General features: G+C 41.7%; 1 protein-coding gene and 1 pseudogene across 2 annotated transcripts in view; both read left to right on the top strand.

Moving 5' to 3' along the window:
* Positions 1 to 4,370: 4,370 nt before the first annotated feature.
* LOC111961031 (ubiquitin carboxyl-terminal hydrolase isozyme L1 pseudogene) lies at positions 4,371 to 5,038 on the top strand (annotated as a pseudogene).
* A 1,331-nt stretch (positions 5,039 to 6,369) lies between these two features.
* The window catches only part of bcl2l13 (BCL2 like 13), a 43,012-nt gene continuing 35,389 nt past the window's right edge, over positions 6,370 to 13,992 (top strand). Inside the window, exon 1 of one of the 2 annotated variants that reach the window (XM_023985831.2) lies at positions 6,370 to 6,603. The gene's annotated coding sequence lies outside the window, so the exon portion shown is untranslated. Of the gene's footprint in view, positions 6,604 to 7,517; positions 9,220 to 13,992 lie in introns of those variants that run through there. The other variant, XM_023985832.2, reaches the window with a different exon arrangement.

Below are 13,992 nucleotides of genomic sequence, written 5' to 3'. Positions count from 1 at the left end.
TTTCCTTGCAGGTAACCATGGTTGACAGAGGAAGAACAATGATTCCAAGCACCACCCTCCTTTTGAAGCTTCCAGTCTGTTATTCGAACTCAATCAGCATGACAGAGTGATCTCCAGCCTTGTCCTCATCAACACTCACACCTGTGTTAACGAGAGAATCACTGACATGTCAGCTGGTCCTTTTGTGGCAGGGCTGAAATGCAGTGGAAATGTTTTTTTGGGATTCAGTTCATTTGCATGGCAAAGGGGGACTTTGCAATTAATTGCAATTCATCTGATCCATCTTCATAACATTATGGAGTATATGCAAATTGCCATCATACAAACTGAGGCAGCAGACTTTGTTAAGATTAATATTTGTGTCATTCTTAAAACTTTTGGCCATGGCTGTATACAGAGAAGAGAGTCGGCCCGAGAATTGAACCCTGTGGCACCCCCACAGAGACTGCCACAGGTCCGGACAACAGGCACTCCAATTTGATACACTGAACTCTATCAGAGAAGTAGTTGGTGAACCAGGCGAGGCAATCATTTGAGAAACCAAGGCTGTTGAGTCTGCCGATAAGAATGTGGTGATTGACAGAGTCGAAAKCCTTGGCCAGGTCRATGAATACGGCTGCACAGTAWTGTYTCTTATYGATGGCGGTTAKGATATYGKTTAGRACCTTGAGCGTGGCTGAGGTGCACCCATGACCAGCTCTGAAACCAGATTGCATAGCGGAGAAGGTACGGTGGGATTCGAAATGGTCGGTAATCTGTTTGTTAACTTGGCTTTCGAAGGCAGGGTAGGATAGATATAGGTCTGTAGCAGTTTGGGTCTAGAGTGTCTCCTCCTTTTGAAGAGGGGGATGACCGCAGCAGCTTTCCAATCTTTGGGAATCTAAGACGATACGAAAGAGAGGTTGAACAGGCTAGTAATAGGGGTTGCAACAATTTCGGCAGATCATTTTAGAAAGAGAGGGTCCAGATTGTCTAACCCGGCTGATTTGTAGGGGTCCAGATTTTGCATCTCTTTCAGAACATCAGCTATCGTGATTTGGGTGAAGGAGAAATGGGGGAGGCTTGGGTGAGTTGCTGTGGGGGGTGCAGGGCTGTTGACCGGGGTAGGGGTAGCCAGGTAGAAAGCATGGCCAGCCGTAGAAAAATGCTTATTGAAATTCTCAATTATAGTGGATTTTTCGGTGGTGACAGTGTTTCCTAGCCTCAGTGCAGTGGGCAGCTGGGAGGAGGTGCTCTTATTCTCCATGGACTTCAGTGTCCCAGAACTTTTGGGATTTTTTGCTACAGGATACAAATTTCTGCTTGAAAAAGCTAGCCTTAGCTTTCCTAACTGCCTGTATATATTGGTTCTTAACTTCCCTGAAAAGTTGCATATCACGGGGGCTATTTGATGCTAATGCAGAACGCCACAGGATGTTTTTGTGCTGGTCAAGGGCAGTCAGGTCTGTAGAGAACCAAGGGCTATTTCTGTTGCTGGTTCTACATTTTTTGAATGGGGCATGCTTATTTAAGATGGTGAGGAATGCACTTTTAAAGAATAACCAGGCATCCTCTACTGACGGGATGAGGTCAATATCCATCCAGGATACCCGGGCCAGGTCGTGCAAAGGCAAGTATGAGTAGCTGCAGGCACTCCTATATGGTGACCAGAGTATGACCGAGTGAGTGTCTTGAAAGGAGTGGTTTATGGAAAGCGAATCAGCTAATTGGGCAGATTTGTTGCCACTTAACACCGTTTTGCATGGCTGATTGGGCTCCATTGCTTAGTTAAATAAAGGTTAAATAAAAAATATATACAGTATATATATATATATATATATATTTGACGTGTCGATAAGCCGGTTATGCTACGGTGACCAATGCACTGGGTGGTAAATCAATGTGCCTGCCAACTTGGAAGTGTTTTCTACTCGGTATCATGGTCGTGTTGCTGGCAGTAGCTAACGTGGCCAATATTTTATCTCTCACATGATTTTATTTAAAGTAGGACAACAATGGGACACAGTGCCATTCGCTCCCCCGGCAACGGAGTGGGAAGTATGTACCTCGTAGCCAATATCAAGGTGAAAGCTGCACACGCATACAACGCATGAAGTACACCCATCATCTCTTACTTTTAATAGAAAATGGTCCGTTTTATAACCTAAAATGTAAAAAAAGTTGTGTGAAATACTAAACTCAGACTTATTCTCTGTATTAAAAACAGAAGTTCAAACTCTCGGCGTATAGTAGGTCAATGTATGGTAGTTGCGTGGTAAAAAAAGTTAAACACTGCTCAATCAAAACCGTCTAACACAGGGTTTCCCAAACTCGGTGCACATTTAGATTTTTTCCCCTAACACTACACAGGTGATCAAAACTTGATGATTAGTTGATTATTTTAAACAGCTATGTAGTGCAAGGGCAAAACCAGGCCTCTGACCTCCTCCTTATAGGTCTCATCGTTGTCGGTGATCAGGCCTACCACCGTTGTGTCGTTGACAAACTTGATGGTGTTGGAGTCGTGCTTGGCCACGCAGTCATGGGTGAACAGGGAGTACAGGATGATATTAAGCACGCACTCTTGAGGGGCCCCCGTGTTGAGGATCAGCGTGGCAGATGTGTTGTTGCCTTCCCTTACCACCTGGGGGCGGCCCGTCAGGAAGTCCAGGATCCAGTTGCAGAGGGAGGTGATTAGTCCCAGGGTCCTTAGGTTAGTGATGAGCTTTGAGGGCACTATGGTGTTGAACGCTGAGCTGTAGTCAATAAACAGCATTCTCACGTAGGTGTTCCTTCTGTCCATGTGGGAAAGGGCAGTGTTGAGTGCAATAGAGATTGTGTCATCTGTGGATCTGTTGGGGCGGTATGCAAATTGGAGTGGGTCTAGGGTTTCTGGGATGATGGTGTTGTTGTGAGCCATGACCAGCCTTTCAAAGCACTTCATGGCTATATATGTGAGTGCTATGGTTCGGTAGTCATTTAGGTAGGTTACCTTGGTGTTCTTGGGCACAGGGACTATGGTGGTCTGCATGAAACATGTAGGTATTACAGACTGCCAGGGACAGGTTGAAAATGTCAGTGAAGACACTTGCCAATTGGTCAGCGCATGCTCGGAGTACATGTCCTGGTAATCCGTCTGGCCCTGCTGCCTTGTGAATGTTGACCTGTTTAAAGGCTACGGCGAGCATGATCACACTGTCGTCCAGAACAACTGGTGCTCTCATGCATGCTTCAGTGTTGCATACCTCGAAGCGAGCATCAAAGTCATTTAGCTCGTCTGGTAGGCTTGTGTCACTAGGCAGCTCGCGGCTGGGCTTCCCTTTGTAGTCCGTAATAGTTTGCAAGCCCTGCCACATCCGACGAGCGTCGGAGCCCGTGTAGTAGGATTCAATCTTAGTCCTGTATTAACGCTTTGCCTGTTTGATGGTTTGTCTGAGGGCATAGCAGGATTTCTTATAAGCGTCCGGGTTAGTGTCCCGCTCCTTGAAAGTGGCAGCTCTACCCTATAGCTCAGTGCGGATGATGCCTGTAATCCATGGCTTCTGATTGGGGTTGTACGTAAGGTCAATGTGGGGACAACGTCATCGATGCACTTATTGATGAAGCCGGTGACTGATGTGGTATAATCCTCAATGCCATCGGATGAGTCCCGGAACGTATTCCAGTCTGTGCTAACAAAAACGGTCCTGTAGCTTAGCATCTGCATTATCTGACCACTTCCATATTGAGCAAGTGACTGAAACTTCCTGCTTTAGTTTTTGCTTGTAAGCAGGAATCAGAAGGATTGAAGTATGGTCAGATTTGCCAAAATGAGGGCGAGGGAGAGCTTTGTATGCGTCTCTGGGTGTGGAGTAAAGGTGGTCTAGAGTTTCTTTCTTCCTCTGTTGCACATGTAACATGCTGGTAGAAATTAGGTAAAAACGTATTGAAGTTTCTCTGCATTAAAGTCCCCGGCCACTAGGAGCACCGCCTCTGGATGATCATTTTCTTGTTCGCTTATGGCTTTATACAGCTCGTTGATTGCGGTCTTAGTGCCAGCTACGACATCCACTCCTTTCCACACGCCCACTACTTTCCTTTTGACACACCCACTTGCCCATACTCCGGTCGCCATATGGAGTACCACAGTATGAGTCATATTACCTATAAAACGTAGCGGTCAAACAAGGAAATAATTTTTCCAACATTTTTTCCATAGGGGATTTTAGAAACAGTTAAAATAAGGTCTGTGTTTCGTGTAGGCTTACGCTGGCGTGACATTTTGATAACTGTGTAAATCTCTCTCTGACAAGGTGACTTTTATCAATATATTTATCAACTTCAGGGCAAAGTTGGGCTGTTCACAGGCTGCAACATTTACCGACAGTTGGGACATAAACTAGTCGAGTAGGATGCAGTAGAAACCTATGAAGATTAACCCCTTGATGTTCAACAAACTGCTTACTAAGCTGGGTGTGTGTGGTAGCTGGCGTTTCATGGACATGTTAGGTCTGGACGAGGAGGATTTGTCGTCTGTACCGATTCCATGCGGCACCGTCATTCTGCGGTTCCTGCTAATGGAACAGCATTAATTGTCCCGGGAAGAGCAAGGAGAGCTGGTGTTTGGGGGTCTGACTGTTTTCTTCCTGAGAAACAAAGTGGTCAACTCCTGTGGCACCGTAGCTCTGCTGCACGCAGTCGGCAAAAACTCCACCCACATGGTAGTACCATGGTGACTCGCCTGTGAAGAAGGTGGACGAGACATATTGGATGACCCCCCTTAACAAAGCTGCCCACCTAGAGATGAACCAGGCCACCAGAGAGGCCTATTATGACGTGGCAGCACAGGGCCAATGCCGGGTTGAAGCAGATCACGTCAACTTCCATTTAACTACCTTTGTCAAGGTGAACAGAATATTTGCTGGATCCTAGGATGGAGGGGCCAGTGAACCATGGAGACACCCAGGACAACTCCTTAATCTGGGATGCGGCGCATGTTTGTCAGGAGTTTGTAGAAAGAGAGGGGGAGGGCCACTTCTCTGCTATGGCCTTCTGTTGCTCCAAGAAGGCACACACATAGTCTAAAGCACAAACAATGTACACGCTCACACACACTGCAGCACATAGTAAAGCTTGCCAAAGCCTGGTGTCTGTTTGATGACGAGGATGTCAACGCTACATTTTAGGTCTGTTTCTGTAGTCTCAAAATAGTCAAACATTTTGTTACATGAACAAATTGTATTTTCTAATTTTACATCACACATTGTAAAAATAATTTATTACATCACATGAAATAAATGTTATTCAAATATGTTGTCTCGCCCCCACAAGTAAACCTGGGTTTCTACTAGATTCTATAGCCACAATCAAAATAGGCTATATCGTCAAAAATGTTCTAAACAAAAATGAGCGTTTTGGTCTTAATTTAAGGTTAGGGTTAGTTTTAAACCCCGATTTTAAGGAGAGAAATTGTAGAAATAGGCAGGTTTTAGCAATAATATTGACTTTGTGACAACCATAACCCCAGAGCACATAGGCCGTGTTTACACAGGCAGCCAAATTCTAATATTTTTCCCACTAATTGGTATTTTGACCAATCACATCGGATATTTTCACATCAGAGCTGATCTGATTGGACAAAAGACCATTATTAGTGGAAAAAATAATTGGACTGGCTGTCTAAACGCAGCCATAGTATACAGATTTAAATATACATCAGATGTGCGCGGCGCCATGGGCTGACCACGATGAGCATGCACAGACCTTTCATGTAATGGGACAGACTCTTCACGCCACTTCGATACAAAGTGATTTTCTTAGCAGGTTAGAAGGGCCTACCTCTTTTCATAACCTTAACCTCAGTCTCCTAACCTGCAAGTAAAAAGTCACTTCGGTATCCAAGTGGCGTTTAAATAGTGTTTCCCGTCATGTGATAAGTGTACTTCCAATTTGTGTCCGATGTGCCCTATACAGTCAATTGATGTGACCTTGAAGCATGCCATTTGAGCATGTTTGACTTGTTTTCTTAATGTATAAACAGTTTAAGATGATAATAGTTTATGATTGCTTGCTTCTTCCAAACATTATTACCACAATATAATGTCTTTAAATCAACAACAAAAAATTATCCGCGTGGTGGCAGCACTTGCATTGTTTCATTCCTGTTAACTGTATTTTGTTATTGTTCTTTATGTTGTATTTGTCAAGCTACATTATTTGTAGTTTTTTATATTTTGTAATTTGCACAATTTAACTTTATTTTAACTGTGAAATTAATAAAAATTAGAATTCAAACAGTTATCAAAATGCATGATACTCATTTTTATTACATAATATAAATGCAACATGCAATTCGTTATACACCTTGATGTGGGTGTGCTTATGTAATTAATTAATTAGCCAAATAAATGAAAATGCCCTTTAAACTCCCCTAAATGAGGTGCATGTTGTTCGTATGATGGCTGAGACGCGTGGGACACGTTTTGTGGGCTTTGGTTGGAAAGGGTCGAGATAAAACAGACACGGCGTACCCTGGTGACAACTGGTTTGCGGCTGCTGGTACTAGTGTGGGGAGCGTGTGTTTCACGTTTTGCTTCTCAACACGCAGCAAATCGTCGTCAGGACCGAATTTGCCTCTGGAAACGGGTACGTCATGTGTCCTACACTTAGCTAGCTGCTATTTGACAATCGATCTTCAGGATGAGCCAATATTACTATCTTAACAGTGTTCAGTAGCACGAGTTAGCAGGCTAGCTAGTTATAAAGTTTATCGTAGAGGCGACAGGAACAGTTGAGGGGGTGTGTACGCTAGACAGAATCTCCATCGAGCTTGCTTGTACTGAACTAGCTACGTTAGTTAGTACATCGCGTACAATGGCGTAATGCCACTGAACAATGTGGATCTCTACGGTTATGAACTTGGGTTTCTCTCCCATTGTAGTGGCATATTGATCATGAACGGACGCTGTTTTCCTGTGTGGTTTAGTACACTGTTAGTACTAACGTTACAGTACTCAAATGTTGGTTGATTACTCCAACAACTTCATGGTTCATGCCGATGATGTGTTGTGTAATAATGTGGAGGTGAAAGCAGGGTTGCCAGGTCTAGTTCAATGACAACTCAAAACCCGAACAAAATGCCTGAAACTAGCCCAAGAAAGGAGTTGCCACATTTATACAATACCCCCATCCCCCCATGAGAAAATGGTATCAAAACAATTAAGGAATATCGAGTAACTTGTAACTATGCTAGAAGCAAAAATCGTTTTTCATCAATTATTATTGCGAACTATGAGATTACTTAAATAAATTTGGATATGTCGCTAGATAAAAGATAATTCTCCCTTATTAAACTCGCCAGATCATTTAACATCAGTGGATGTAGTGGTGCGGAGTCGACTTCAAAATAATCGATTCCTCGACTTCTTGCACGTCGACTCCTATTTTTGGGTGTCATGGTTGCGGAATCGACTCCTAAGATTCTGTATTTTTGCAATGGAGCAAACCATTTTCCATAGTCTACTTCGAGAACACAAACTCTCGCATCTTTCACAGCAGTGGGAGAGATGGGAGGGGCACAACCAGCCATAGGTAGGCATGTCGGCCATCCGGCAGACAGTCAGAACCGTTAATCGGTAATCAAAATATATAGGCTATCGCAATGCTGTATTTCGCAATTTCCTGGCTTGCAATGTCTCTCGCAGGTTCACTAAAGTAAGGGCTATCTGTGAGTACAGACCGAAGACCAAACACACACTAGCGTTTTTCATAGCGAAGTGAAAGGGGAGCAGGCGAGGGAGGATCGTTGCAGGCAGAGAGACAGTCAGAACCGTGCGTATAGGCTATATTTTGGTAATCTAGTAATGCCTCGTAAATTTACCAACATTATATTAAAGTAGGCTATGTATTAGGCAATTTTATTTCACCTTTATTTAACCAGGTAGGCCAGTTGAGAAGTTCTGAAGTTCTCATTTACAACTGCGACCTGGCCAAGATGGAGCAAAGCAGGGCGAAAAAAACAACAACACAGAGTTACACATGGAATAAACAAAAGTACAGTCAATAACACAATAAAAAATCTGTATACAGTGTGTGCAAATGGCGTAAGGAGTATGCTTATGGCTAAGCTATTCTTCATAGTGCCAGTGAATTTCGTTGAACATCGCCAAATGCATAATTTTAATTAGGCCTAAATGTGCAATAAAACGTATTGCTTATAGTTTATTTAAACCCTGGCTGGCTGATGATGTCCTAGGTCAGGGCTCTCCAACCCTGTTCCTGTAGGAGTGAAAAGCTACAGGATGGTAGCTCTCCACAAACAGGGTTGGAGAGCCCAGTCCTAGGCAATAGATGGCAAACCAGCATCCCCATTAAACTTTTTGGAAATGGCAAGTTCACTTTCTCATCCATAATAAACACAGTCAAGTGCAAGTACAGTTCAGCAGCTCAAATCAGCAGGATGTGGGGCATTGTTATTAGGAAGGATCTGTGCCATGGATGGATCGCTAAAATAATGATTATGATCACTCTTCATAATATTAAATATTATGGGGAGACCTATACATTTGGCAGCCAAGTATGAGTTATCAGTCAATTAAGGTTGAATATGAGCCAAATGCTTGGAATGTTACTGAGTAAGGGAAAGGCCATCGCATGGTTGCAGTCACTGATAAGGTTGGAGAGCTGTGGATTAGTGAGGAGAGCTGTGGATTAGTGAGGAATGGGGGCCGAGGTCAGGTCACATTAAGGGAGAAGGAACAGTTTATTACCCACATCACTTAACTTCCTGCATAGCAATAAAGATGCAATGTTTGGGAAAAGGAGTAGACTTCACCTAAAGTAGGGTATATATACTTGTGCTGGTGGGAACAAGTCTTTGTCTGTTCAGCTGTCTGATCCATTGGGTGAATGAACTTGGTTTGAGTTTTTCATAGTTGTCCGTTAGTTTTTAGTATGTTTTTTTAGAACCTAACATCATTATGGGGTATTGTGTGTAGATTGCTGAATGTTTTATTTATTTAATCCATTTTAGAATAAGGTTGTAACATAACATGGAAAAAGTAAAGGGGTCTGAATTAGAGGTCGACCGATTAATCGGCATGAACGATTTAATTAGGGCCGATTTCAAGTTTTCATAACAATCGGTAATCTGCCTTTTTGGACGCCGATTACATTGCAATCCACGAGGAAACTGCATGGCAGGCTAACCACCTGTTACGTGAGTGCAGCATCAATAGGACCTTGTGGCTGCAAGGAGCCAAGGTAAGTTGCTAGCTAGCATTAAACTTATCTTCTAAAAAACAATCAATCTTCACATAATCACTAGTTAACTACACATTGTTGACAATATTACTATGTTAACTAGCTTGTCCTGCGTTGCATATAATCAATGCTGTGCCTGTTAACTTATCATCGAATGACAGCCTACTTCAACTTTGCCAAACGGGGTGATGATTTAACAGAAGCGCATTCGTGAAAAAAACACAATCGTTGCACAAATGTACCTAACCATAAACCTCAATGGCTTTCTTAAAATCAATACACAGAAGTATATTTTTTTAAACCTGCATATTTAGTTAAAATAAATGAATGTTAGCAGGTAATATTAACTATGGAAATTGTGTCACTTATCTTGCGTTCAGTGCAAGCAGAGTCAGGGTATATGAAACAGTTTGGGCCACCTGGCTCATTGCGAACTGTGTTAAGACCATTTCTTCCTAACAAAGACTAATTCATTTTCCAGATTTTTACATAATTATGACATAACATTGAAGGTTGTGCAATGTAACAGCAATATTTAGACTATTTAGACTTCGGGTTGCCACCCATTCGATAAAATACGGAACGGTTCCGTATTTCAATTAAAGAATAAACGTTTTGTTTTCGAAATGATAGTTTCCGGATTTGACCATAAAAATTATCAAAGGCTCGTATTGCTGTCTGTTTATTATAATTAAGTCTAGGATTTAATAGAGCAGTCTCACTGAGTGGTGGTAGGCAGCAGCAGGCTCGTAAGCATTCATTCAAACAGCACTTTACTGCGAGCAATGCTTATTTGCCAGCAATGCTTGAAGCACAGCGCTGTTTATGACTTCAAGCCTATCAACTCCCGAGATTAGGCTGGCAATACTAAAGTGCCTATAAGAACATCCAATAGTCAAAGGTATATGAAATACAAATGGTATAGAGAGAAATAGTCGACGTGTAATAATTCCTATAATAACTACAACTTCTTAACTGGGAATATTGAAGAACTGGGAATACTGAACCACCAGCTTTCATATGTTCTCATGTTCTGAGCAAGGAACTTAAACGTTAGCTTTTTTACATGGCACATATTGCACTTTTACTTTCTTCTCCAAGACTGTTTTTGCATTATTTAAACCAAATTGAACATGTTTCATTATTTATTTGAGACTAAATAGATTTTATTTCTGTATTATATTAAGTTAAAATAAAAGCGTTCATTCAGTATTGTTGTATTTGTCATTATTATTATATATATATACAGTGGGGAGAACAAGTATTTGATACACTGCCGATTTTGCAGGTTTTCCTACTTACTAAGTACACTTCAACTGTGAGAGACGGAATCTAAAACAAAAATCCAGAAAATCACATTGTATGATTTCTAAGTAATTAATTTGCATTTTATTGCATGACATAAGTATTTGATACATCAGAAAAGCAGAACTTAATATTTGATACAGAAACCTTTGTTTGCAATTACAGAGATCATACATTTCCTGTAGTTCTTGACCAGGTTTGCACACACTGCAGCAGGGATTTTGGCCCACTACTCCATACAGACCTTCTCCAGATCCTTCGAGTTTTGGTCCTGTCGCTGGGCAATACGGACTTTCAGCTCCCTCCAAAGATGTTCTATTGGGTTCAGGTCTGGAGACTGGCTAGGCCACTCCAGGACCTTGAGATGCTTCTTACGGAGCCACTCCTTAGTTGCCCTGGCTGTGTGTTTCGGGTCGTTGTCATGCTGGAAGACCCAGCACGACCCATCTTCAATGCTCTTACTGAGGGAAGGAGGTTGTTGGCCAAGATCTCGCGATACATGGCCCCATCCATCCTCAATACGGTGCAGTTGTCCTGTCCCCTTTGCAGAAAAGCATCCCCAAAGAATTATGTTTCCACCTCCATGCTTCACGGTTGGATCCTTCTTCTTCCTCCAAACACGGCGAGTGGAGTTTAGACCAAAAAGCTCTATTTTTGTCTCATCAGACCACATGACCTTCTCCCATTCCTCCTCTGGATCATCCAGATGGTCATTGGCAAACTTCAGACGGGCCTGGACATGCGCTGGCTAGAGCAGGGGGACCTTGTGTGCGCTGCAGGATTTTTAATCCATGACGGCGTAGTGTGTTACTAATGGTTTTCTTTGAGACTGTGGTCCCAGCTCTCTTCAGGTCATTGACCAGGTCCTGCTGTGTAGTTCTGGGCTGATCCCTCACCTTCCTCATGATCATTGATGCCCACGAGGTGAGATCTTGCATGGAGCCCCAGACGAGGGTGATTGACCGTCATCTTGAACTTCTTCCATTTTCTAATAATTGCGCCAACAGTTGTTGCCTTCTCACCAAGCTGCTTGCCTATTGTCCTGTAGCCCATCCCAGCCTTGTGCAGGTCTACAATTTTATCCCTGATGTCCTTACACAGCTCTCTGGTCTTGGCCATTGTGGAGAGGTTGGAGTCTGTTTGATTGTGTGGACAGGTGTCTTTTATACAGGTAACGAGTTCAAACTGGTGCAGTTAATACAGGTAATGAGTGGAGAACAGGAGGCTTCTTAACTCTAACGAGTCTCCCTCCCGGATCCGGGATCCTCCTCATCAAAAAGCTGACTGCATAGCCTAGCCTAACGGGACAGGGATATCATATAATATAATTTCATGAAATCAAAGTCCAATACAGCAAATGAAAGATAAACATCTTGTGAATCCAGCCATCATTTCCGATTTTTAAAATGTTTTACAGCGAAAACACAATATGTATTTATATTAGCTCACCACAATAGCCAAACACACAACGCCATGTTTTCACCATGTTTCCACCGCATGGGTAGCTTTCACACAAACACAAATAGAGATAAAATTAATCACTAACCTTGAACAACTTCATCAGACGACAGTCTTATAACATCATGTTATACAATACATTTATGTTTTCTTCGAAAATGTGCATATTTGAGGTATAAATTGTAGTTTTACATTGCAGCCACCATCACAAATAGCACCAAAGCAGCCAGAATAAATACAGAGAGCAATGTGAAATACATAAATACTCATCATAAAACATTTATGAAAAATATATGTGTACAGCAAATGAAAGATAAACATCTTGTGAATCCAGCCAATATTTCCGATTTTGTTTAGGTGTTTTACAGCGAAAACACAATGTAGAATTATATTAGCTCACCACAATAGCCAAACACACAACGCCATTTATTCACCGCCAAAATAGCTTTCACAAAACCCAGAAATAGAGATAAAATTAATCACTAACCTTTGGACAACTTCATCAGATGACAGTCTTATAACATCATGTTATACAATACATTTATGTTTTGTTCGAAAATGTGCATATTTAGAGGTACAAATCCTGGTTTTACATTGTGAATACGTAGCCACAATACGCCAAAATGTCCGGAGATATTTTGGACAGTCACCTAATCTAACCAAAGAACTCATCATAAACTTTACATAAAAATACTTGTTGTATGGCAAATGAAAGATACACTGGTTCTTAATGCAACCGCTGTGTTAGATTTTTTAAAATAACTTTAGTACACCATACAGCATGCAGTATTGTGAGACAGCGCTCACATATTCTCTGCCTTGTTGGAGCCAACATTTACCACAAAAATACAAAATAACATCATACATATTCTCTTACCTTTGTTGATCTTCCATCAGAATGTTGTGCAAGGAGTCCTACTTCCAGAATAAATCGTTGTTTGGTTTTAGAATGTCCATTTCTTCTGTCGAATTAGCAACTTTGGCTAGCATTGTGGCGCGAACATGCCCATCAACTCTTGGCGCCTGGAACGAAAAATTCCAAAATTCCCAATAAACGTTGAATAAACTGGTCAAACTCGGTTGAAAATCCTACTTTATGATGTTCTTCTCATATGCATCCAATAAAATCAGAGCCGGAGCAATTAGTCGTGTATACCGAACGCTTTTCAGAAGACAATGTGAGGTTCCCCGGCGCGCAGTTGAAAACTGACAAAAGAGCGGACCTGTCACTCCAAAAGCTCCTATTCGGCCTCACATCAAGCTAGACACCCCATTGAACCTTCTACTGCCTGTTGACATCTAGTGGAAGGCGTATGAAGTGCATACAGATCCATAAATAAAAGCCAGTTGAATAGGCAGGCCCTGACACAGAGCCTCATTTTCAGAATTTTCACTTCCTGTAATGAAGTTTGCTGCCAAATGAGTTCTGTTTTACTCACAGATATAATTCAAACAGTTTTAGAAACTTCAGAGTGTTTTCTATCCAATAGTAATAATAATATGCATATTTTATGATCTAGAACAGAGTACGAGGCCGTTTAATTTGGGCACGATTTTTTCCAAAGTGAAAACAGCGCCCCCCTATTAAGAAGAAGTTAAAGAAAAACTAACAGGTCTGTGAGAGACAGAATTCTTACTGGTTGGTAGGTTATCAAATACTTATGTCATGCAATAAAATGCAAATTAATTACTTAAAAATCATACAATGTGATTTTCTGGATTTTTGTTTTAGATTCCGTCTCTCACAGTTGAAGTGTACTACCTATGATAAAAATTACAGACCTCTACATGCTTTGTAAGTAGGAAACACTGCCGATTTTGCAGGTTATCAAATACTTGTTCTCCCCACTGTATGTATATGTATATATATATATATATACTTTTTTTTWAAATGTATTTATTTCTTCGCTATCGGCTTTTTTTGGTCCTCCAATAATCAGTATCGGTGTTGAAAAATCATAATCGGTCGACCTCTAGTTTGAATACTTTCCGAAGGCACTGTAGATGCAG

This window comes from Salvelinus sp. IW2-2015, linkage group LG4q.1:29 (assembly GCF_002910315.2).
Source record: "Salvelinus sp. IW2-2015 linkage group LG4q.1:29, ASM291031v2, whole genome shotgun sequence".
Classification (NCBI taxonomy): domain Eukaryota; kingdom Metazoa; phylum Chordata; class Actinopteri; order Salmoniformes; family Salmonidae; genus Salvelinus; species Salvelinus sp. IW2-2015.
The sequence above is the reverse complement of the archived record's forward strand: the minus strand, read 5'-3'. Positions and strand labels throughout refer to the sequence as shown.